The following is a 25,580-nucleotide window of genomic DNA, read 5'->3' as shown; positions in this document are numbered from 1 at the left end:
GTTTCTGTTATGTTTTACAACACTATTTGTTGAATAACTTTAATTTCAGGAATCCCTTAAGCATAAATGATAAAAAGTTGCAAATCGTAGACCTAAGCCTGGAACCTATATTTATTTCCAGCGCGTTATAATTTCGCATTATTCCCAAAGCGGAAGCGGAAACGGAAGCAATTCTCTCTCATCGAATCCGTTATCGTTATCGGCGGCCGCTCTATATACATATATATAGCCCACAATTGTGGGCGTGTGTAACGTGGTTAACGTGTACAAGAAATACCAATGATAATTTGTCATTGAACACAATTGCTCATTACAATTGCCAAATGCTCGGGGCTGTTCTCAATTATTTATTGCATTTCCGGTACCCGATAACAAACCGCACGATGTGTGTGTTGTTGCTGGTGCCAAAAACTCCACAAACTCCACAGTTGCATCTGTATTAGAGTGTTAATTGCCATTTGGCCATGTTGCCGCCATGTTTGGCTGCTGGCTAACTGTTAATTACTCGGCCAAATAGACGAGCAATCCATGCAAATTTGGTTGACATACCGAGAGAAGGGACTGGTGGCATAATGGATGGTTTTTGTGGCTTATCTATGGCAAAATTTATTGAGCCCTCTCCCACCCACTTACAGAGCTGCCTAAGAATAGAGTTTATGTTGATAATTCTTTATAACATTTGGGAAACCGGGCAGCTTAATCTTAACCGCTTTTGGCCAAAGTTCTGGTTGCGGTTTACGGGGGGTAACAAATTTTGGGACTAGACTGAGGAATTCGATAAGAAACACTTTGGTTTTAAGTTTAAGTTGCTGCCTTTGTGCTTAAGTCAATAGAATTGGAATATTTAGGATTGATACGATTAGTACACAAGGGAGAAATAAAATAGATAGCGGCAAGGTCGAAAAAAATTCAATATATTTTGACATTAAATAAATATCAACCTTGATCATAAGCAAAAATACCTTTTTTTTTGTTAGTATTTCAGTAAAATATGATGTGATATATGAAGAAACCTGGTATAGTTGGTATACCCATCGGATCTACAAAAAACATTTTGAAAAAAGAGGGAAATCTAAGAGAGAGTGAGAGCTTTAAGCTTTTGCCGGCGACGCGTAGCGCTTAACAAAATAAATAAACAAAACGTCAAAGAACTTTTTCGCAAAACTGAAATGTTGACCGTGAGAAAGAGGCATCCAAGGGAGAGTGATAGAGAAGTGTAGAGGCGGCGAGAAAGAGAGGGTCCGAGTGGGGAAGACAGAGAAAGGGAGAGCAACAGTGGGGGCGCGCGTGCGAGAGATTAGATCGCTTGGGTATACATGTGTACTCATATGTGTTCTATGGCAATAATAACAATTACAGGGGCCGCTGTCGTAAGAGTTTTTTATTGGTGATCTTCTGTCTCCCTCTCTCTCTTTGTTTGATTTGCTATCAAAAAAAAAACCCCCGTAAGCCAAAATCACCTAAAAAGTAAACTTTCGCTTTCATTCGCCCAAAACTTTTTTGCGTTCTTCTTATACGTTTTATTTTTTTAAAGGGTCTACAAGTTTTGCTCCTGTTTTGTATCTGCATTATTCAATATGTATTCTGCATTTTTAATACGCACATTTCGCAAGTTGCGCATTCCATTTTTGAAATTCCAATTTTACTGAATTGAATTTAATTTCGCAATTGTGTGTGGCATTATTCAATCACGTGTTTTATAACGATTTATTTAGCGTTTATTCAGTAAAAGCGTTCTGAGTTATTTTAAGAATCCCATATTTTCTTAAGTTACTTTTATAGTTTTTTGATAAGATACAATTTATGGCCCGACTACAAAAAGGTAATAAATATGTGGGCCCAAATAACAAAGGGAAACCCAAAAGTTATTATTTTTGATTGTCACTCACAAGTCAGTAAAAACTGATTCATAAAAATGAAAATAAACTAACACCGGAACAGACTTTATGGGGATTAAGTATTTATCACCTAGTAGGAATGTGGTCAAACTTAGGAATTTTTTGTTGGTAATTACTGCTATTAGTAGAACCCAAAGTTAAAGAAAGTTCAAATACCTTTTAAAAAATTGTATGATTTATTTATTATATGCACTTTATTTTTAAAGAGGACATATCAAACCAAAAAGTTATTTATTTTGGCATTTCTGAAACCGGTTTTGCAGCTGTCACAGAATAAACTTGAATCGCCCATAAATCATTTTGTAAATATAAAATCTCTTTTAATTGTGCCATTCTAGCTTCAATTTTTTCTTGATACCTTTGCTGGCCATTTATTTACAAAGTCGGGGAAGTTAAAAAAAAATATAGAACGCAACGTAGTCAGCGCCGGCGCCAGAGTAAAAAAAAATACAGCAACCAAGCAATTTCGACGTATTCTGCTTTTTATAAACATTTTTTTCATTCAATTTCGTTTTCGTTCACGGCGGGCAGTGCAGTCGACGTCGACGTCGCCGCTGGCGTTGCATGCGATTGCAGTTTTTATTTACACTTGCGCTTTCAATGCAAATTTGCTATGAATGCAAACACAAAGTTGCCGCCGCTTCACCGATTGTTCTGTTTAATTAATGAGAACTTTTACTTTCAACGGTAGCGTCCGTTGCGCTTACGTAAATTGTTTGAAAATATTTTAGCGCTTATCAGCGAGTGCCGTTAGCTTTTGGGGGCGGGGCAGAGCGGTAGGAGGGGCGGGAGCGGTAAGATCAGCAAATTGCGCAATATGTTAAATGCCGCTCAACCATCAACCATCAGCTAAAACGTGTTGCTGTAACGCTTGGCGAATCAATATCAAGATGCAGATACAAAAATCCAAGATACAGATAAGCGTCAGAAGAAGAAGAAGAAGTTTAATGGGGAAAAAAATCATTTTGTCACGCGTCAACAGCATACTTAGATAATCAACGCTAACTGCCAGTCACAAAGTAAGTAAATAAAGGTGATTAAAGAAGCCGAATGTGGAGTACCCTTTTTATTTGGATGAAAAAATATATGTAAGAAGAATCCACGTAAAGAGAGATTTATAAAATTTGGTTTTGATCCCAATACTCTTAAGAATCGAATATCCCTATATCAAAATATTTAAAAGTCGAACTATTTTTAACCAATATTCTAAAGTCTTCATGGCTCCAAATTTAACAAAAATGAAAATGCAAGAGATCTTAGAATCTTTAAAATATGTCTCTAAATTTAATTAACGATTTTCGTAAGTCGCAACTAAAAGTATTTCACTATATCATGTCAAAATAAGAACCTATAAGTATAAAATATGATATTTTTTTAGTGGGAAATATCATTTCACCATGACTACTGAACAAACTTCCCACCAAAACTGAAATACCCTCTTGTGAGGGTATAAAAAAAGAACAAAAAAGTAATACACACTTATGAGGCGCACGGGGCGTATCAGTAATGGCCTTCAACTTTCAGTTAGTGGTGCCTTATCGTGCGAGACTGCGACGCCGGCTGCGCTGCCGACTGCTCTGCCAGCGCTGAACGCTCAGCTGTAAGCGAAATAGTTTTTTTTTTCTTCAGCCTTTTTTTTTCTGTTCAATTTACACGTTCTAAATAGTTTGCGCAAAGCCAAATGAGTATATGTACATATGAGTATCCGTGAGATACGCGAGCGAGCGAGCACTCACACAGATACTCGAACTGCGATAATAATTATAAATACAAAGTAGTTTGTTGATATTTGTTGTTGCCTGCCGCTGACGTTTGACGTTTGTTGATCTTCTCGTTTTTTTTTATTTTGTTATTGCTGCTAGTTTTCAATTTTCGCTTTGCTGTTTATCTTTTGCTTTAGAACTTTACATGTTGGCGTAGGTTGTTGTTGCTGCCGTTGTGAGCGTTGTAAATTTACCGTTGCGAGTTCAACGAACGCGAAAAAAACGTGGCTAGAAATAATGAGCGCCCACATGGTCATTACACGGATTTTGTATCCGTATCTGTCAGCAAAAGATAGTCCAAAAATTTTGTTTTTCATTTTGGCGGTCAAAAAATATTTATAATAAGATCATAATTGATTCGTTTTCAATTCAAGGCTGCTTGTAAAAATGTTAGGAATTGAAAAATTTGTTTTGTGAAAATAACTTAAAAGTGTTTGTGTTTTAAGTATAACAAAAATTGGTTTAAAAAAACGTTTGTCCATGACTGGAATTTCTCTAAAAATCCAGTGTTTCTACTTCTTTTTATTCCGGCAAATATTATTTGCAAGTTTAAGTATTTTCTTATCGTTTTTTTAATGTTACGATAATTTGTATGACTAAAAAAAATGTTTTCCAACTTTTAGAAACATAAAAATGGCTATTCCGAGTAAATAAACACCCTTATTTTTGACCAGTGCTACAGAAACTTTTACAAATTGCCCGTATTTATCTGCCCTTCGATAAACCAGAGCGGTTATAAATCACTGGAAATCGCAAAAGTGGAGATGCGTTTGTTCAGATAACCAAAATGAATATTTTAAATTCGCTAATGCACACAGATACATTTCCAAATACATATACAAATACAGACAGAGTGATGCACAGATACAGATAGACACTTGCAGAAGGCAAACGAGATCAAGATTAGCGCGTTCGCGGTTCACCTTGACTCAATGGTCAAATGTGCAAAATGCCGCAAAGTAAACTTAGAGCAACAACAACAGCAACGGCGGCTACAATGAATCAGCCGGGCCAAAAGCGTTTGCCAAAGGTTTGGCCAGCTTGTAAAAGATGAAGGTCAGCGGTTACAGATACAGATGGACGATAGACCCGACTCATAGATACAGATACAGCCACGCCAGATCATGATTGATTAATCGCGGCCCATAAGCTGAGGCCAAAAACTCCATTTAGCCTTTTGGCTCGAGGCTTGGCTTGGCTTCGATCGCGCGCAAAAAAAAATGAAAATAAATAAAAAGCCAGCAAAATGTTGAGCAAGGTCAACTGTAGGAGGTTACTGGTGCTGGGTACTGAACACTGGATACTGGGCACTGGGAAAATAGCTAATGGCTAATAGTCGGGCCTAACTGGGTCATAAGCCGGATTACTCTGGTGGGCGAAGTTGTGGGAGTGAGGGATATTAGGGTAATGGGTTCGCTAAAATGATTTATGCACGTGTTTGCCGAACTAAATCAAATGTTTGCCTGCTTAATTATCTTTGGACTGTAGGTATTGGCAACGGGCTTTTAAAGCCCATAAAAGTTCCCTAAAAGGCTGTTAAAATAAGCTATTAAATAAAATGGCTTTTTTACTACTATAAAGAATATTAGTTTATTTCAAAATATTTTTAAAATATGAAAACAATGCATAAATAATGTTTGTTAAAAAAACCCCCTATCAAAAAAACTACTATTCAAAATATTTTTAAAATATAAAAACAATGCATAAATAATGCATATTCAAAAAATCCCCTACCAAAAACTTGTTTAAAAAATTTACTAAAATTCAATTAACACATTTTCCTCATCCTAATTAATTTGTTTACCACTTCATTGTTGTGAGCATTTCTTAAATGCGTCCCACTCTGATTTGAAATTTCATGGAAAACATAAAAAATGTGCAATTTTCCAAGGCGTGTTTACATGGCGACCAGCGAGCCAGCAGATATAATAATTTAACTTGTCGCTCATTGAGGGGATATTTTTAGAGAAATGCATTATTAAGCAGCAGCACAACAAGAGTCCATATATCCAGGGGTGTGGCGAAGGGGTGCAGAGGGGGGTCCACCAAAAGATACATTTTACATTTGTCAGATACAAATGTGTTAATTGCCTTGTAGTGCGTGCAGTGCAGTCCGCGGCCAGGAATAGAACGCCCACACACGCGAAACTGTTTATGCCGTTTACCCCCGCCCATGAGTGAAAGGGGGGGGGGATAGTGAAAAGGGGGCGGGGTCTGGGGGCATCAGGGATGCAGACATTAGTGCGAAACTGTGTCGAGCAGCGTGTGGGCGGCCAAGAAGTGCGAAATTGTGTAAAAGGCGACAAATGAAATTAGCCGACTGCTCGCGCCTATCAGAAATATCACTGGAGAGGGGGGCGTGGCGGGTTGGAGAATGGGGCGGTCGCAGAAGAGGCACCCATAACATAGCCTGAGTTATGATCTGAGGTGAATTGGAATTGCCACTCGTTAGCAGGTCATGATGATGTCATCCCCAACTACTCTCAAACGATCTTTCTACAGGGAGAGAAATATATTAAGGTTTAACTTCCTAAATTTGTTTTTACATAATAATTACATAATAAAATCGAATCAAATTTGAGGAACTTAAGATTAAATATCTTAAAAACTAAGAGACAGCTTGCAGAAATGAATGTTTTAGGACGGATAATTTAAATTGAGTATTTACATGTGCTGCTATCCTAACAAAAAACTCTTTTTCAATACCTTTCCTATAAACAACGATTTTTTTTAATACTATAATAAGGGGTATATGATAAAGCCCTCAAGATTTTTTCAACTTATATATTTTTAAATATAAGTTTGAATAAAAAACGAACCAATGATAGTAAACTAGCAACAAGAATGCCTGAAAAAGGTTAACGTTTTAAAGGTTCAATTAACTTGTGTGATAGCTGAATTTTCTCCCAGTGCATCTGGTTATTCTCCAATACTGACTCACTGACGGCCAACGCTTGTAACGACTACAGTTACGCGGCTGCGGACTGTGGGTGCTGGTGGCCAATGGCCATAATCTGGAATCTAGCCAAGGGGCACCAACCAGCAGCCACTCGATCGGGCTTGGGTTTTCAGCTTTCAAGTGCCCCGATGCCCGCCACTCGAGGAGCTGTCTTCGATTTTCGAAATCCGCCGTGGGCTGAACCGGCGATTCGAATTTGAACGACTTTTACAAGAATCTTCAGCTGTCAAAAAAGTTGCTATTGTCTTTTTCTAGGCATTTTTTCTTACAATGGTTAGATATTAGAAAGGTTACAATGGAAAATGGAATTATTTTGCTTATAAAAATATAAGAAAAAAAAATTTCTTTAGCCTAATTCCTCGACTCATGTAAGTTATGCCATTTATAAGTCCTAGTTTCTCCCATAGTAAATTAAGATCTTTGCGCATTACCTGGCAAAAGGGCATTTGTTAGCTCATAAAAGGCAATAAAAACTCTCCAACGCTTTATTGGCTGCTAAACGAAGAGCTTTCGCCGATCGTGCTGCCTGAATTAAACGGGGCGTATGCTTAATATATTGCGCATACGTCACGTGGTGCAGCGGCGCAACTCAATTAGCAGGCAAATTGCATATATCGAAATAATCAAAACGAAATTCATTTCGATTAAATTTGGCAAATACTTTTATTTGGCAGGCATAAATACTAGAAGCACAAGAACAATTACGTCAAGTGTCTGTGGTCAGAGACACACTCTCTGGGCAATTAAATGCGCCAAATGCAAAATATATATATATGCAAAGAAGTGCAAAAAAATAAACAAGTAAAGATGATGCACAAATTCTGACATCTTTCAGCTTTACCCGCGTGGGCAGCCGAAAGAAATGCTCGAGTAGTTCGCCAGATTCTGTGGCCGTATCTTTTTTGTCCCTGCCTCGGATATTTGCAATTACAATGACACTCGGATGGAGAAGAAATGAAGGGGGGGGGACGTGGCGGACTTTTTCGCTGACTGACCCAAATTCGACGAACACACTTAGAAATTGTCTATGAGAGAGCAGCGACAACAACAACTTGGATAGCACTAAGTACACGCAAACAACATGACAAAACAAACAGACGCGCGAAGGCGTATATACCTATTGATATATATATATATGAATATATATCTCCATACCTATAGATGCGATGCGTGTGTGTGTGTGTGTGTGGGCCCACTTAAACCCTGCCAAAAGCAACCTCAGGCACATGAGCACATGAGCAAGAACCGACAATAAACACCAAGGCACCAGCAAAATAAACGAAACTCTTGCCGGCTGACAAATCGCGCGCGCTTCTGCGTGGGCAGACCTTATAGACGGTACGGTCCTCCGCCCCCGATCCCCACTCCCCATTCCCGCGATCCTCCGCCACAATCCTCTGGCAACGTCGATCGCCGACATGTGGCCCTAATTCATGCAAAAAAAATAATACACGAACAACCAAATATTGGGCAACATGTGCCACTGCCTTGGGGGCTGCGAAATTCCCAAAGGTGTACAGGAAAAGGGAACTTGGGAGCTGCAATTTACAGCGATACTTTAAAATTAAATTTCCCAGAAAACATTAGATTTTAAAGCACCAAATTACTGATAATTTTACTTATTTTTACCAGCAGCGCAAAAATTACTTAAGTATATATCAACAAATGTACATACTTTTAAATAAAAATAATCCTTACTAATTCATTTTAAATAAAAACAAACTATAGCTCATTTAATCTGAAAACTAATAAATTAGTCATATTCAAAATTCATAAGTACCAGATTGTAATTAAAAAACTTCAGTCTTCCATAGGAAAGTTATAATATTAAATACAAATTTAATATTACCTATATAATTTTAAACAAAATCAAACCAAAAGACCCAATAATCTTAAAGTCCTTTTATAGAAAAAATATGTAAATATCAGAACTGTAGTTAAAAAACTCATAAATGTATCTCATCAATCTTTAATTTGGTAATAATAACAAAAAGCTTTTTAAAATGTTACTTACAGCTAAGTAACATTACTCAACAGCCAGTAATAACTCAAGTAAGTTCCCATTAAACCCACTCTTCCCATCAGAGAGTTCTAATATTAAACTTGACCACCAGAACACACCCCAAAAATGAGAGTTATTTATAGATTAAGAGATCTCTAAACGCGCAAATTATAAATATGCAATCCATTGAAGCAAACAAAATAATTTATGTTTTTGTTTGCAAATACTTGGGAGGTATTCGCATTTGGCATGTCTTCCGATTCCTGAGGTGGGCCAATATATATAAACATACATACGGCTACTACAAAGCTTTCATCCTCCGCTGCCCTCTGCCATCTTTTTAAAAAATCTATTTATAAGTTTCCCGCGAAATACACGAAAATAACCAAAGGGAGCCGAAAAAAGGAGGCAAAAATTCTTAGTGAGCCAGAGATGATGATCTTCCCCTAGGAAAAAGCGAACAAATGGGGATCATATTGGCCCTGGGTTTGGGCTGATATGTGTGCCACACACATGGCTATAGAACCCACCCAATAGGGTGGACCAACCCCCCTTGCCAATCGTGTACGTCTTATACAATAACATCACTCGTGTTTACACAGTTGTGCGAACAGAATTCGCACTGAAAAAATGTTTTCACTGCTTCGCCTCATATAAATACAAATCACACAAAAAAAGGTGTACAATAAATAAATTGCATAAATACATAAATAAATAAATAACACATTGCGAAAAAGGTAACAATGCAATGCTTTTGTGTTTTCTAGCGTTCTGTTAGAGCGTCGTTCTGTATTTTCTTAGCAAGATATGAATAAAATGCGTTCTAATCCAAGTTTTTTAAAAAGGATTAGTCTTTATTTAAAGGGAAAACCACAACATATTTTTTATAAATTAAAGTAATACAAATCTATATAAGTAATGTCATTTGGTATTTAAAATAACCAGGATAACTGAGTTTTACATTTTGTTATCACACAACATTACTTATAGAATGAAGTGGATTTTAAGAATCTGTTCAAGTTTTTGGGGCTTCAAGATCTAATGTAAGTTTTAAAAATTAATGGTTTTTATTTCAAGGGAAAACCACTGATACTAACAAAATCTCTTTATGAAACTAAAATAATACAAATTCAGATAAGAAATTTCATTTGTTAATATAGTAATTAAAATTCCCAGGATAACTGAGTTCCCCATTTTGTTATCAGCAATATTACTTATATAATAAAATGGAATTTACGACTTTACGGTTCCCAGAATTTTATGAGGAATTCCTAATGACGCCGTTAAATAGAATTTTTGATGAACTAAATAAGTTTTGACCCCAAAAAGCGATCATCTAGGGCCTGATGATCAGTGATCACCCATCCGCTAGATAACCTCTCTTTGTGGGTTTTTTTTTCGCAAACGTTTCGATTATATTTTCTTTGTATTATTTTTTTTTTTTGCCTACTGGGTGGGCTGTGAAGGGGGCGTGGTCCGTGCTCGTTTGCCTTTAATCTAAATTGGCACATAGTAATGAGTGTGTGTGTGTGTCCGTGCGTGCCAGTGTGCGAGTGTGTGAGTGTGATTGTGAGTGTGAGTGTGAGTGTGATTGTGAGCATGAGCGATCGCCCATGTCTTCCATATAGAATATAGAGTATAGAATGTGTATATGTACACATGTACCTACATATCTCTCTCAATCTCGCTGCCTGCTTTTCGTGCACACCCTTAATTGTGTAAAATAAATTGGCGCTGCCAGCGAAGCTGTCGCTGCGCGTTTGACGTCAGCTCAAAGCTTTTTCTTTATTCTACTTTTTTTTCCCCATTTTTTTGGTAGCACTTTTGTTGTTGCTATAATCGCGCACAGATTGTAAAAATTTAAATTTATAGATAATTTTCGCATGTTTTAGGTTTTTCTTCCGCTAGTCTGTGTGAGTTGCCCCTGTGTGTGTGCGTGTGTGGGAATTTTCGTGTATATTTTTAGAGATAACTTTTACGCATGACTTGATATGCTAAATTGAAAGGGTGAGGGTGGGGAGGGGGGTTTTGGGGTGGTGGAGGGCGTCGGAAGGGTAGAACGGTAAATACCTTTGCTTTACATCGCACTCACGTAGCCAGATAATAGATAGTCGGGCAGATAAATCGCTCGGATTGCTGTTATGCCATAGGGTTTTTCGCATACATAATGGATTCCACTCAATCGGATTGTGATGTAAGTGATCCGTCGATTTTTTTTCCTATTTGTCATGTCTGCGCATACAGACTATATGTATATGTTTTTCTATAGATAAGAAACGTCAAAATCAAACTCTCGTTTCGGACCGTGTAGGACAGTTGAAGGTCCCTTAAAAAAAAGCACCTCCTATGGGGGTTCTTTTTGTTATCTTTTTTGGAAGCAAGCAATGGAAAAAGAATGGCAATACAACAAATCCTACAAAAGTTCAGCGTTTATCATATTTTTTCCTTTTTATGTGTATTTATGTAATTATTTTTTGGGAAGGTATGTAATTACTTATGAAATAGTTGAAAGATCATAAAGATCTTTACGTTAATACAGCCTATTCTAACCAAAAATATCACAAAATGATCTCCATTTAGGGTTCTGTAAAATTAGTCTTAGAAGACATCCTAAAAAATCTTAGATATCACACTTTTTCCTGCCACTCACCCTGATAATCGACACTTTTTTAGATTACATAACACTCGCCGGATGAGCTGATGATGCCCAGATAATCGTATTTCATGGGTCTCCCGGTCTATTCACTTTTTTAAATTTAAGTGACCTAAATATGTAGTTGGGACTTCGAGAGTCACTGAGGCTAAGGAATGCCAGTTGGAAATTCGCAGGAAAAATATAAACCTTATCTACACTTGTTCATACTATATGCAATATGCGATTATGGTTCCACAGTATGGGTATTACTTAATGCGCAACACTTGGGAAACTTTCGCTTTCGATTCTCGGTTCATTCCGAGTTCTCCATACCGATTTCTATACCCCCATTCACTTTCGCTGGCGTTGAGACAGGTCGTATACTTGATGTGTGTCGGGCTGTACTAACCTTTCCCAGAGTGATTCCAGCAGCCAAAAGTTAGGGTAATCCAATGTGATGGGTTTGTTTTTAGCCTTTTTTGGGCCGTAGAGCAAGAAGTACAGTTGGGTTCAGTTAATGCTATGCAATTTTGATTACTCGCTGACCAGTCTATGTTAGACATAAAACTTTAACATTTTATAAAGGCACCACATTTTTTCTTCACTGATCGATAGTGATCTTCTGGGTATGAGGGGGGTATTTAATTTTAAGTATATATTTTTTCAAGGCACTGATTTTAGGCACACACTTTTATTTTTTAATTTTAAAAAATATATATTTTTTTAAATATTTTTTCTTGCAGTTTTTTCCGACTGCAAATGCACTTTAATGGGGCTCTCTTTTTTTTGGAGTGGGCGTATGGGCGGAACTATGTATGTGTGTGTGTTTCTTGGGTGTGTGTGTGAGTGTGTTAGAATCCGCGCAAACGCAACCCGTCCGTATCCGCCGCGTATCTGCCGCGCAACATCACAACAAAATTGTAACTAATGCGAGGTTCGCGAGAAAATAGGTTAAGAGTGCCGCGCGAAACGTGCGTCGGCGTTGGCAGCGCAGTCGGCCGGCGTTGGCAGAGCGATTTGTGAATTTTTTTTCGCTATATTTTGTTATTTTTTTTTTGAGCGCACGCGAGCGCGCTTATCTCGGCGCCGCAATTTGCAAAAACAGAAGAAGCGAATAAACGCAGAAAAAGCAACGCAGCACCGTCCAACTAGAAAAAGGCGCAGTGGCAGCGACGTCGACCGTGGCAGAGGCAGAGGCGGAGGCAGCGGCAGAGGAGCGACGTCGAGGCGACCTACCAACCGACTGAAGCGGCGGACGCGAACCAAATTGCCAAAAACCTTGATACCGATCGCCGCTCACACACACATAGACACCCAAAAAGCGCGCTGCCTTTTTTTGCACCGAAGAGCGCCATTTCTCTCTCTCTTGCCATTTGCTCGCAAAAAAGAGAGGGAGAAAAGCATAAAAGCGCAAAATGTTTGCAAAAAGTAGTTTTTAATGAAAATGTATGATAGAGGCCTGCGATCCTAAAACAATGGTTTTTATTTATATCTTTTATGATCAAATTGTTAAGAATATAACAATTGTCTATAACAATAATGAAAATCTATACCAAAAATAACCATAGGTGAAATGTTTTGATCCTATGATCACTTTTTTTTTAAATTTGAATGTTTTTAAAAATTGCAAACATGATTTTTTGAACATTTATGTATTATTTTGCAAACATAATAAAAAGTTGTTTTAATAATTTATCAAAAAATGTCCAGCAAAGCAAAAAAAAATATTTCTTTCTAATTACTTAAATTAAATTAAAAATTTTAAAATTTAAAAAAAAAAATAGATTTAAAAATAAAAATTAAGGGAATTTGAAAGGCCGTAGAAACTGCCGACTGCGCAGCAGCAGCGACGTCGGCAGCGGTCCCCCGCTTGCCATCTATTGCCCTCTCTTTCGCTCTCTTGCGCTTTTCGCTACTCTCTGTAAAAATGCGCTCGCCAAATTAGATTTTATGAGACAACAAAAACAGCAAAAAAAAAAAGGAACATCATGGTATGCACATAGCGTCATCGCTGTTACTGCTACTTCCCCGCGCCCCTTGCCCTATTCGTATGTATATTTTTATACACGTGTTTGTGTGTGTGTGTGTGTGTGTGTTCGTAGGGGCGCAGCCCAAAAACAAAACAACAATAAAAAAGCTTGCAATTTTTTGGCCAATTTTTGGTGTGGCTTTGGTTGTGTGCGTGTCCGTCGGATTGTCGTTAGTCGTGTTTTTTTTTCTTTGGTTGCTCGTATTTTTTCGGCAAATGTTGCTGTTTGAAGGTCAACTTTACGACCCATAAGCGCAAAAAATGTGTGTTTTTGATACCCTTGAAGAGGGCATTCTGGTTAAGATTATAAGATTGTAAGTTGCGACCACGTAGCTACATATTTAGTAGCTCAAGAGGTATTTATTTAACTTTAACTTTGATGACTTAGTATGTTTTTGGAAAATAGTATGACTTATAGATTCATTTGTATCTTTTATGTGCAATGTATCTTATAGATACATTCTATGTATCTTTTATGCACAATGTATCTTATAGATACATATTATGTATCTTTTGTGTACAATGTATCTTATAGATACATGTTGTTTTTATGTTTATTGTTAAGTCTTTTAATGTATTATTGTATCATATCTGCTCACAAGTTTTTTCTGTTATTCAACTGAGGTTAAAGTTATGAATGAAAAAGCTTTCACATCCTTATCATATCAATTTTTTTGGCTTTTTTATTGATCTATAAACTTCCGAAGGGTATTTAATCTTCGTTTATAATTTAACCATCCGATTTACTTGGCGTTAGTTGCGTCGCAGTCGCCGCTGTCTGTTGGCTTTGTTGTTGTTGCCTTATTTTTGGCACACTCGAGTGTCCGCGTGAGTGTGTGCGTGGCCGTCTGTGTGGGTAACTTTACATGCGCGTGTAGGGCTCACTTTGCTGCTTTTTTAACGGCCGACGTCGACTGCGCTGCCTTGATCACTCACTCACACACAGATACTAAACGGCACACAAGCCCACACACACAGGCACACTTGTTTGCCAGCCCAATTTGTTGTAGCTGTTAGTGGATTTTAATACATAATACACACATGTGCGAAACATGTGTACGTTTGCGTGTGTGCAAATTTGATTGTTGCTTTTTTTTTATAAATTTAGAACTTTTTGCATTTTTTCATTGGGCATTTTATGATATACAACGAAAACTTGCCCTGCTTCTTTTCTGTTCTATATTGTATATGTATTCCTGATCCTGAGATCAGGCCATTTAAAGTGAAAGTCACTCTATTCGAGAGGTTTATGAATGAACCACAATCTGGCGAATAATTGTGTGTGTTTTGTTGTGATAAGAGCGCCGATAATCCGCTTGCGTGGGTTCGGGGACTTTAATCTCAAGGGCCCTCTCAACCATTCTTTATCTAGATTTTAACCGGAATTTATCTTACCTCTGGGGTGGTTGTGGTATGCTCAATGTTCTATTCAAACACACGTTATGTAATCTTTTGCTCATTTTACTTGTTTGTATAACTAATTTGTAAGAACAGCCCTATTTCAAGGCTAACTTTTTAGACAAACGAACTGAAAGATACATTTTACAAATCTTATAAAGCTTCTGCGTAAAGTGTTAACCAGAGTAGTAAACTACTATCCTTATTTTTTTAATAAGGTTTATATTAAATATTTTTACAGATATGTTTTTTGACTTTAAAGTAGAATCACATTGCAAAACTAAATACAAGTTTGCAAAAACAAATATATTTTTATTTTGCATGTTCCTGGAACACATCACTTAGCTTAAAATTACTTTTATAAGTACATTCAAATGCTTTCTAGGAAAAATTAAAAATGGCAAAACAATGTGCATGTCGATAAGAATTTAAATTCGGTTGAAACGAGTTTTATACCCAATTAAATATAGTAAAAGTCGAACTCTGTTCTATCAACAGTTTCAAAACTGTTTTTACAAATCAGTAAATCTTTCTTAGAATTTTTGATACACCTTCAAAAAATTCATTCATTTTGTTATTTGCAACTAGGACTTGAACTTTAAACGCTTGGCTCGGAATCTTTGAGTACTCTTATCTGGTTTCCTGACCCTTTGCCAGATCGATCGATCGTTTCATGTAAAAGGGGGCAAAGCTCGGCAATCAATCACATTTGATTAGGCTCTATAAATACGCATTATTATCGATTTGCACACACTATCACACAGTCACGCAGTCACTTCAATTACAAGTCACAGCATTTGGTGTCATCGTGACAACTTCACTTTTCACCACGTTCCGAGATATACAATCACATGTGTGTGTATCTATGTGAAGATCGGAGAGCCGAGCAATATTATTACCGTAATAGCAGCGACAATTGAGTGCGAAAAAGTCCAATGATTAGGAGGAGAATTACATTACAACCGCATGCCGCTTAGAAAAGAAATCAACTGAGCAATGCCGGCAGAGCTTCGGCAGAGCGCTGGCAGCGCTGCGACTGCGACGCCGGCAGCGCTGCTCGCATAATCGAGAAGAGAAGAAAAGAAAAGAGCGGCGAATTATTAAATAAATACACAGATACACCACACACACATACACTAGGCAACTAAAAGTTATGCGAATTCGCAAAGGAGGAGAAAATAAAGAACGGTATTTGCGTCGCAGGCAATGCGGGAAAGAGAGAGAGGAAGAGCAGGAAAGAGAAGGAACCAGATCTTAGAAGATCACACATCTTCGCTCTTCGGGAAGCTCTATCAAGGGGATTATCTATTTATAAGGGGGTGGGGGAAGAAAGGGGAGGGTTCGGAATTAGGACACAGGGCAAAGGCTAAAAAAAAAGAAGGCAACAAATGGCGGAGCGATTAATTTTCAAACGTGCGCCAAAAATCCTAAATGATATGGGGGCATATGAACTTGGAAAATCAGAACTTTACAAGTTCTAAGAAGATAAAGGATAAGATGGCTAATATTTATGATGCGATTATCAAACAACAATCGAAATACATTATATTACATAATATTTCAATAATAATTTGGTAAATGGTATTTTTATGAAAACCCATCATAAAAGTAATATTAAATTACATTAAATAATTAATGCTAGAAACCCTATGATACAGAAATATATCAGAATTGTAAAAAACAGATTCTCAACCGCAACACGTGAGCTGAAACTGCCTCAATCCGAAACCTTCTAAGTCAGGGCGTGACTGCTATAAATTAGCGACCATTAAATATGAGTCCCACAAACGGCGAAAATCCCCTTAAAAGGCAGTTAGGCAGATCAGCTGGTGATCGGATCGGATCGCTTTGAGTTAGGATCGTTTGAGTTGGGATCGATTGAGTTGAGTATGTATCGAATTGCATCGAACCAGTAGCCAGCACTTGCAGTTCAAATCGCAATCCGCATTTGCAGTTGATGCCTTTTTGAGGGTGGCGCAGCCGCCTTGACACACTCGCCTCAAATGTAACCTGTGGCGCATGCGCCGTGCCAAAAAGTGCAACAACAAATACGATACCAGGCATTTTCGCTAAGCTTTTTGTCAAGCAAACCTTCTGGCGCCCATAAACGGCAATTCTCTTGCCGCCAGCCAGTTTACAACATCAAAAACAATAGCAAAAAAAAAAGTAACAGCCATAGTTAAGACAATGTGAGACGGCAAAAACCATATTTTGAGCGTGAGAAACGGTTATGGCCCGACCATATAGCAGATATAGCCGCTGCTGATAGCCGATCCAAAGTTCTCTATGGGCCACAAAAAAAAAGGTGCGTGGGTGGCGCTGTAATGGAATATCAGAAAATCAATCCATCGATGGGATGGGGTGGCAAAAGGTAAAAATACCTAGAAAAAATGCGTTCAACGGTCACGTACTGGGTCCAGAGATATAGCCAATTGAGAAAAAAAATTGCCAGATCCGCACGAAGAAATAAAAACAACCAACTGCGGCATGCTGGATAAGAACAAATAGCTGCAATATGTGTAAAAAGTATTTAATCGCAAATGTTTATCCATAAAAAAGTGTCGCTTAATGAGTCAAACACACTGGAAATTATTTATGCATTTAAGATACAATTTACTTATCTAAATAGGGGTTCCTTTAAAGATTGTAACTATATAATGTATTATAAATCCAATAATCATTAGTCCTAATGCTTTTCAAGTTATTATAATTGAAATATTTTCAGTTATTAAATTCAATTTTCAGTGACCAGTCCAGTAGCTTCATATTTACATGGCTGAATGGTTTCGGGCCCAACTCGACCGCTGAAAATTTTGCCTGTTTACACAACAAATTTGAACAAATCAGCATCGCCGGGGTAGGCCAAAAACAACTGGATAGATTGTAAGCGAAACGGAATCAAATCAAATGAAATCAAATTAGCGCCTCGCTAATAAGCCAAACAAAATGGTCTCACTCAATGGAATTTCTAATTAACTGACAACATATTTATTTATTGTCAAATATTCATTCCGACCATTTCATTTGGCCATTCTCCATGTAACAACACAAGTGGACACACCACACCAAATTCATACAATCAATGCCTCCTAAACACAATAAATGTTTAATTTCTGGTCGAAGCATGAATATCCACATTCGAAGGGTAAATAAACTTTTGGCTGCCAGCGTATTACATTCATCAATGGAAATTGAAAATTTGGTAGGGTCAATGTAAGGTAAACATTCACGAAATTGCCAATGGACAATTGTTTTCCAAAAAGTGAGCAACGAGAGGATTTCATTTCGGTCAAGGGTGAAATGCGGTGTAAGCGGAGACATTTTAAACGATATTTAATTTAAAATGTACAGGACTATGTTTTATTGGTCAATTAAAAGGTTTAAGCTTAAACGTTTACAAATTGAAGTTAAATTTAAACGAAACACCGTCAATAAAATAGTAAATTTGCAACAGTTTAGAGCCCAAATGACTTGAACTTCTGTAAACTTCCTTGGGAATTCGGGTGACAAAAATTGTTGAACAATTAAGCAAATTCAGGGCATTTCTATTTCTATTTCAAAAAATACCAAAAAATATATATATTTACATACGAGGCAAACGAGTTTATAGGAAAAACTATTTTGATATGGGCCAACATTATTTTTATTTGAATAAAATCAACAACAAAATTTTTGGTGGGCTGCTCAGGGTAAGAAAATAAATATCAAAAAATGTCTGTCCCCCTGACGATGGAGCTTTGAAAAATGTTTTTACAACATTTGTACCTACATGTGTGCACAAGTACTTACGAGTGCATATATGTACATATATTTATGTACTACATGTTTTTGCTGCCGCTTTGCATTGCATATTTTAAGGCGTATTTGGGTGGGGAATTCCCCCCGAGGCGAATGCAATAAATAAAGGACAAAAAACACTCGAAACACACAGACACAAATACATCTGCTTGTTTAATTTAATTTTTAATGCCCACAAAATATGCATAAAATATTAAGCGTGCGGTTTTTGTTAAAGTTCACTCATTTTTTACTCGGCTTGCGATGCCGTTACGGGGCTTCTTTTTCTTTTCCGTATCGGGGAAATTTGCATTTTCCGTACCGCTTTGCGGGGCCCAATGGATATGGATTGGCTCCCCGGCCGTAAACCGAGCACAAATACAAACACAAATGGTTCCAGACCCAACCAGACCGAATCCAATAACCCGTGTGGCAATGCGAAAATGTGAAAATGTGCAATGTGCAATGTGCACATTAAAATCAATTAAATGACAAATTGAATTTCGGCAAAAAATGGCGGGCCATAAAAATTACATGTCCTTCTGCCGGGAATTGCAATCAACGCGTCATCAGGCAGTGCGAATGTCAATTTAATAACTCCAAAAACAATGACCATAAAGACCCAGGCTCCACTGTACGGTATGACACTGTCCACTGCCCTGGCAAATTAACACAACAATGTTGGCTCATTAACAGCCCAATCCCGATAACCGGCACCCACTCCCGTTGGCCCGCCCACTTTCCCTTTACAACTCCACAAGAGTTGGGCAAATAATTAAAAAACAATGCGTGAAATGGACGCGGAGCAGAGACAATCCTCTGACGGATCAAAGCGCAGCGCCCAAGATGGCAAGACACTTTCAAAAAATGTCTTTTCAAAGGCAGGAGGATTTTCTGGATATGCTACAAAATTCTAAAATAGTTGAAACGTCGCCCAAACTAAGAACAAATATTAAAATCGCAATCGTAATTATAAAAAAAAACAATCATGTTTTTAACTGTTTTTAAATAACAAATATTTAAAATGCAATCGTAATTATAAAAAAAAACAATCATGCTTTAAACTGTTTTCAAAGATATATATTTAACAATAAAATTCTTAAAATAAAAAAATATTGATTGATGGTTTCAATATAAATATGGACTGTTAAATTTTAAGGAAATTTAGTATTTATTTACTTTGAATATTCATTTTCACTAAGGATCCCAACGCCACTAAAAGAGGTTATTAAAAATTATGTGAAGAGTTTTGAATTTTAACAGATCTTCATAATTCAAAATTATATTAAAAACAATATTGTTGAACACCACAATACAGAAAATATCAGTTAGCTTTAGACTATTGTTTTACCAACAATACTCTTTATAAAATATAAAATACATTTATTTATTTAAAAGATTTTTTATTTCTTATCTATCTCGATGCAATTAGAAATTTTTATTAAAGCTGGTATGGTATAATATGGTATGATATGGTATATTTTCAGTTTTTAAATATCTTCAAAATTCTTAATCAGTTTTTTTTCACAAAATTTTTTTTTTTTGCTCAATGTAACGAACTTCGCAGAACCAGAGCAGCGCAAATTATGGCGTAATTAAAAGTCGGTAGGAGGCCGGACATCTCACTGGTGTTGCCCCTTCACCTTTCCCTGCCCCCCGCCCCTTCCCCCTTTCCCGGCCCTCCATCAATTCAATCTCGACTCTTTCACCGCAGGAGGCAATCGACGATTGCTGTAAATCCCTGTAACCAACAAAAGCTGAAAATAAAGGATGCAGCAATGGCAAACAGTTGCCGATGCAGTTCCGGAATACAGAATACGGATCCGGACAAGTCAAGTGACGCAGGCGGTTGGCCATTAAAAATGCTCCACAATTGCCGGAGAAATAAACGCCGACTGCTCTGCGACTGCGACTGTGGCTGCGAGCGAAAATTGACTTTAATTCCATTGCATTTAATTGTCAGCACAAGAGATTTTCAATTGCGCCCGCCATGGAAATCGTTTATTATTTATGGTTTTTCATACCCCCGGAAAACACACCTACCCACACAGACATCCATCTCTGCTGAGCATTATCGAAAATTTGTCAAAGTTATGGCCAGTAATTGACTTTAATGGCTTTTCAATTTGCCCATGCCCACAAATTAAATAAACAAAGACCGAAAAAACAAATGCACATCAAAGCATTAAAATATTGTAATAAATAAAGAGCGATATTGAAATGCAATAAATAATTGTAATAAAATATCCGGCAATCAAAAAAAAATATTGTTTGCCATTAAATATCGATGTAATTTTATTCATTGGCCAGTTGAAAGCCATTACAACTAGAATCAGTTTAAAATAAATTTAAGTAAAATCTTGGCTGATCTCTTAATTTACAGCAATAAACATGTTTATTCGCATTACATTATTTTGTAATATTATGGTAATTGAGCTGCTAAATCACCAGTATATAACTTATAAATCATTTGGAAGTGTAAACCAACTTGTTTTAGTTATGGTAGCTAAAAAATATGTTTTTATTACCCGGACTACGAATTAAATTATCCAAAAAAAGTGTAATTACCGTCCATTAATAAATGCAATCACGATTGCATTGCTCGGATGTAACCATGCTGTGTAACTTTTATTTATTGTTGCCTAGTTAAAGCCATAAATTCTATGGTAGCTCGACGGAAAGGGAAGTGGAATATAAAGCTCTGGCTGGGTGAAGGATATGGAAAGTCGGAAATTTACATTGCGATGAAGCCAGCTGCTTTGGGTGATGCATAAATTTGCAGACGGGGGCTTCGGGGGGTTAAGGGTCGGGCAGCGTCAAAGAGACGCCGCTCTGAACTTCCGCTTTGCAGCCAAGGTTGCATTTTGGCCAAAGTCAGACATTCCGCCAGGCAGCTTCGTTCTCTTTTGTTTGGCTAAAAGTTTTGGGGATTGGTAGAGAGGGGCTGTCCCAAGATTTGGCAACGTGCGATTTGTAAATGCAAAAGCATTCAGATAGTGCGTTTCAAAAATGCAATACAAAGAGAGGGTCAGAAAAAATTGAGTAAAATTTAAGAGGGTCCTTCAAGAACTAGGACTTTTTCAATTCTAATTTAAAATTACAAAATACATACACTGAAATACATTTCCGTAAGGCACTGTATCTTCAAACCCTGAAATCTATAGCTAAAAAACAGTTACCATATCAGGGTGAAATGGGCGCGTCTAAGCCGCGATCTATTCGCCCCAAAAATCACTGAACTGTGAAATTAAACTACGCAAAAATGTACAACTTTTTCCGAACCTTTTTTTCATTTTTTTTTTTTGCTGAGAAAACAAAAGGCTGATGATTTCAGACCGAGATTGTTACGTCGCGAGCGGTGGGTGGGTGGCTTATATAACCCAACGGGTTTTTAGGGCCCAGCCAACCACTCAGGTAGGGCCAATAAATACAACTAATAATATTTGCTCAATCAGGCAAATTGCCTTTAATCTGATTCATCGACGATGCCCGCATCTGATCGTTCGAAAGCGATTTGAGAAAAGGAAAGCGAAAACCTCAGAGGCGGGGGCAACAATAATACTGCTATAAATTAAATGGTTTGCTCGCATTTTCCATTAAGCGGGTACAGTGGGGCAAAATATTTAATATATTAGAGTTAAAAAAAAAATTTTTTTTAAGTTCACGGAAAGTAAGAATAACCATTTTCATATCTATACGGATTTTGGAGATATAATTTTTAAAACTAATGTGTGAAGCTAATTTTCTTTTAAGAGAGAGATGATCTTCACAAAAAAAAAGTTATTTCAGACTTTGTATAAACTTAGTTTTAGTAATTAGTAAGTTTTTTAGATCTAATTATTTCTGAAAAACAAATATCTAACCCATTTTGAACCCACTATGCAGCCCATAATCACTATCTAGTAACGGCGTTACCTTGACCCCGAGAACGCCAAGCGAAAAATGAACGAAAGAGGGAAAAAGCAACTGAATGAGTGCGAAAACGGGAATGACGGATTGAATGGCTGAATGATTGACTGACTGACTGACGGAGTGACTGAATGGCGGAGTGACTGAGTGACTGAGTGAGTAAATGGTGGGTGGCTGATGGAAGCGGCTGCAAATGAGCGAAACGTGAGTCAGTCGGGCCCATGATGATGGTAATACCCCAACAACAATGCCGGCGACCTTCAGGAGATTGTAGGAGAGAGAGGGGGGGAGGGGTGCGGATTGTGGGAGGAGGTGCTGGTGGGCGGAAGGGGGGTGTCTGGGTGTCTGTCTGCTTTGACAGACAACTTCGATGCAAAGGGGCACGGCTTCAAGCGGCGGCAATTGCATTGTTATGTCTGTCTGCCCCCATCTCTTTCTCGCCTCTGTTTCGCTCTCTTTCACCCCCCGCCTATTGCCACCTCTTTCACTCTTTTAAGCCAGGATGTGCTGGCCCTGAAAAGAGGCGCCTAACCAGCTTTGTTTGTTGCCTCTTGCACTTCTGACACGTTTTTCTCAGCAACGAAAAAATAAAGCCCCAGACTTGTTGCACCCAATTAAGATGCTTTCAATGGTGCACTTTAAAAATTAAGGTGTTTTTAAGCCAGATATTATAATATATAAGGAAAAAATACTAGTTGTAGTTAATATTTAAAATGAAGACATCCCATAAACTAAAAATCTTTAAATAAGATACAAAAGAACATTCCAATTTGACATTTCTAAAAACTTTACCTTAAAACGTTGTACAATTATCATGGGTTTTATTACTTATAAATATTTTCTTCAGTTTTTAAATCAATATTATCTTCTGTGTAATAAAAGCTGCTACAGAAATGGCTTACTAAAGGAGCATACAGAGTTTTTGCTTCTTGAAATTTTGCTGCTTTACCCGACTTTTGACTTTTGTTTACCCACCAGCAGCATTTCATCACTTCACACCGTATTTTGTGGCTGTTGCTGCTTGTTGCACTTTATGAATGATGCGCAGCACGTGCCAGCAGCAACATAAACATCAGCAACAGCAGCAACACCAGCAACATCTACAGCAATTTCAGTTTACGCTACAATTTGCAGCTTAATTATTTTGATTTCGTATCTTGGCTGGTGTTTTGGTTTTTGTTTTGTGGCTGATTTTGGCTCTGATTGCCACTTTTACACGGCTCATTGGCCGGCACGTGTCGACAATGGCTTACTGCCGCCCTAACTGACCTCAAAATATTGGCAAATCGCTTAGCCACATTCGCCAAAATGGCTAAATTGTAGTGCGCTTGTTTGATTTAGAAATGTAACAATTGGTTTATTTGTACAGCTGAATGGTTGGGTGATGAAATATCACTCATTAATGTTGTGAACAAGTGTTATTATTAATGATAAAGTAACTGAAGATTTTTATAGAATTTTATCAAGAAAATAAAATATTTAAGTAATACAAAATTCTTTTAAAAGTACAAATATCTATTCAAGGCCCTAAAGAAATGTATTTTAATGTTGATTACTGACAAATTATATTTTATTTGTACGCTCATTATGAAACATGGCTTAAATATGTTGTATTTATGTGAGCTCTTAAATTTATCGATGTAAAAATACATCATGAGTATAAATCCGAACTCCAAAGTTTGACAATAATTCCCCAAAGTGTAATTGTATTTACAAGCTGTTCATTTTAAAGTTCCCAGAAATGAAATATCCCTAACTGCAGCTAATCGATAAGATTTATGGTATCACAACTGCAGCATTCATTTATCATCTTGGTGTAACTTCTTGGCCAACTGCAGTTTGTCTTCAATTTGTAATTCCCTCCTGTCAGTAATAAGCGTTTAATTTACAATCAATTGCGCTTCCTTTTTACAGACTGGCGTTTTCTTTGTTATCCCTAAGTGACCACAGACAATAACAATGGCAAAAAAGCAACTGCTGGCTCATTACTTAAAGCGGGATATTAATACCCAGTCATATGGCCATTAGCCCATTAGCGGACACCCCATCTTAACGCAAGCGCAACGCTCGGCCAATTACACATAAATTAAGCGCCGGCTTACTGCTAACTGCTAACTGGTAACTGGCAAGTGCAGATATAAGATATATCCATATTCCAGATACTTTTATCTATATATAAACTGTTAAGTGGCTGCTCACAGACAGGCGAGGGGAAGTGTAGGTTGAGCGGATAGGGATTTATATGTGGTATCTGTGATGCGCACGCTGATTGTACGTTCAATCGAGATGGAAGTGTGCGCCAGCAGACGGCTTAAAAAATAATAATCATAATAATGAGCATAAGGTAAAAAACGAGTATAAACTATGAGCCCAGGCAGCCAAGTGCAGCCGAGTTAAGTCGTGAAAAATCCACAGCCATAAAGTAAGCAAGCCCTTTCTCGCTTTTTTACCTTTCCTGTGACACGTGGCTCACACTTACTAAAAATACTCTTACTTAAGTGGGAAAATTCCAACAGATTCTAGGATTTTGCATACTGGTATACGAGATATAGTGATGGAAATCATTTAATCTATTTTTCTATGGTATGATGTATCGTCAATATGATACAACCCAAAATGAGTTAATATTTCAAAGAATACAAAATGTATTTTATGTTTATTGTATTTCATATAATAAGTTATCATGTTTAAAAAAAAGCAATCCCATTTGGAAGACTTCGGATTATATTTTATTATTGTTATAATGTGTTCGACTACTTTTTATATTTCATATTAACATTTTTTTTAGTAAGAAATATACAAGATTTTCTTAAGAGATATACAAGATTTTTTTAAGAACCTTTTGTTTTATACCAATTAATTTTGGTTACAATCGGAATCTTGCTAACATAAATATATATCTCAGGGAAACAAAGTAATGGTCTTGTGAAAATACTTATAAGGATGTATATTTTATAATTTGTAATATTTTATGAGAGTATTTAAAGTTTGTTATAAGGAACTCTTTTCCTTTTATTGATGGATTAGCCAGGCAGGTTTTTCTGCCTTTGCTGGCTGGAAAATAAATATATATGTTGGCATATGTTAGCCTGGTGCCCCTCAGACCCTCTTCCCCCCTATTATTCCCCCGCTGACGTTGCATGTGCAGTTCCATATATTTTTTTTTCGCTTTTGTTCTTTGCATTTCTTCCTTCTGTTTAGAGATTTTCC

The 25,580-nt window shown here is 37.2% G+C and overlaps 1 protein-coding gene across 4 annotated transcripts in view; it reads right to left on the bottom strand.

Annotated features, from left to right (window-relative positions):
* Nucleotides 1-25,580, bottom strand: part of fru (sex determination protein fruitless) — a 146,118-nt gene that overhangs the window by 22,769 nt on the left and 97,769 nt on the right. The window lies entirely within an intron of this gene.

This window comes from Drosophila suzukii, chromosome 3 (assembly GCF_043229965.1).
Source record: "Drosophila suzukii chromosome 3, CBGP_Dsuzu_IsoJpt1.0, whole genome shotgun sequence".
Classification (NCBI taxonomy): Eukaryota; Metazoa; Arthropoda; class Insecta; order Diptera; family Drosophilidae; genus Drosophila; species Drosophila suzukii.
The sequence above is the reverse complement of the archived record's forward strand: the minus strand, read 5'-3'. Positions and strand labels throughout refer to the sequence as shown.